Below are 2,014 nucleotides of genomic sequence, written 5' to 3' on the forward strand. Positions count from 1 at the left end.
TTCTCTACTGCTTTCCTGAAATTATTTTTCTGTACCAACTTTTCTCTTTGCCTTTCAACAAACATTTAATTTTTGTATCAAGGGGAAGATTGCTTTGCTATGATAGGCAACAGATCAACTGATGATTCATGAGTCATGAAACTACGAGTGGACAATTCATGGGCCTAATGTGCTCTGTTCCTCTGTATCACAACTACATGTCCCTATCACCTGTTGATATCCTAAACCAAATATTAGATGACAGGTCCTTCGACATCTACGGTGGTCTATTCATTGGAAGGATCCTCTCTGTGACAGGCAAGGCATACGCAGGGTCAAGAAGTGTGCCTGAATGAATTAGAAATTACCGTTGTTTGGGTAACAACACGTCTCAAGTTATTGATTTAAAACTTAACAGTATTTTCTACTACAGTATTTTAATGCTAACCATTGCAAACCTTTCATTTGAAGCTATTTATTAATGCTTACCAAACTTCTGTCTGTTGCCAGTTAACTGTTACCTTTGTAAGATTCTTATTCTCTCAAAAGAAAAAAAAAAAACCCCACAACCCTTTAATTATTTCCCTGAGGAGACATACATGCGTACACTAAAGATAGTCTGCAGGGTCATGGGTAGTTTTAGGAGTTGTTTGTAGCCCTTCATTTATTTACCTTTTTGGCCCCAACCTCCTTCTTTGGTCCTCTGAGAGCTCTCCCCTGCTACTCCATTATCAGCTCACAATTTACTCTCCATCCCATCATTCCAATTCTTCCACCAAATTTTAAGAATATTTCCAATCCTTTCTTCAACGGTTCCTTTTCTCTAGTTCCTTGCAGAATTCACCCTGCCTTGTCTTCCTTACCCTGCCAATGGACTGTAGAATTTCACCTGAAAACACTCAGGAAATGGCACACTGTGGGTTCTTTTCTCTGCTCTAATACCCTACGTGGACCTCTGCTTTCGACACACCTTTCCTCTTTACATTCTCATTGTCTGGAACTGCAACTCAGAGCTCTCTTCCTCCTTTCCTGCCCTTTTCTGTTCTCCTTTCGAAATTTCCCTTCTTCCCGGTCAAAGTCTCATTCTCTGATTTTTGCGGCTGCTTTTTCCTTCGCAGGAAGAACTCACTCTCTCCCATAGCACCACCACCTTTATCTTGAATCACTCAAAACAGGATGTACAGCCTTCTCTCTAGGCCTCCTTCCACACCACTGTTAACAATTTCATAGTTCCTTGTCACTAAGTGTCATAAATTGGCAACCTCTGGCAACTTCTCATTTTTCATTATCTATCTCCTCCCATCACTTTATTTAGCTTCACAGTAAAACTAAAGGTCATTTACTTCTGAATTTCTAGTGTTCAAAATTTTGGCCTGGGCCATGGGTACCTCTGGACTTTACTACTCTTAAATATCGTTTCATGACCTTGAGAAATATGTGTCTTTTGAGATGCTTGGCCTTCCTCTCCTCTTGAATTACTTCATTAATTTTCACCTACTTCCAGGATTGCATATTAGGATAGCCCACAAATATCAGGACTGTAATAAAGAAACTGCAGCACTGTACTAATGCTGCATAGTTCCTCTTACTGTTGGTGCTATATGGCCTGCAAAAGATACTTCTTCCTCAGGCCCATCAGAAGCTTAATGATGACTGTACATGAAAATATCTACTCTGTTCAAAATAGATGGATGGCAGCGATGGAGTCTTATCACTCCTACTCTAACACTTAATGTGTGATGTTATTTCTCTGCAGATTTGATTTGATTTTATTAAGCATGGATTCAGTTTGCATACTCCCCAGTTAACACTTCTCTCTTACAAAGCAAGCAGCAAAACACTATGAGGGACATTGTCATGGAGATTATCCAGATAAAGATAGAAACAGGTGTTCAGATAAATAGGAGCCTTAAACTGTTCTGGCAGATTCTGTCATCTCTAGAATATTAAGTAAACAAAAATCATAAAGACTCATTGTCACTTTACATATAGCAATTTACAGGCACACACACTTTTCTTACGCATAACACCCCCC

Source organism: Buceros rhinoceros, unplaced genomic scaffold, assembly GCF_000710305.1.
Source record: "Buceros rhinoceros silvestris isolate BGI_N320 unplaced genomic scaffold, ASM71030v1 scaffold8894, whole genome shotgun sequence".
Taxonomy (NCBI): domain Eukaryota; kingdom Metazoa; phylum Chordata; class Aves; order Bucerotiformes; family Bucerotidae; genus Buceros; species Buceros rhinoceros.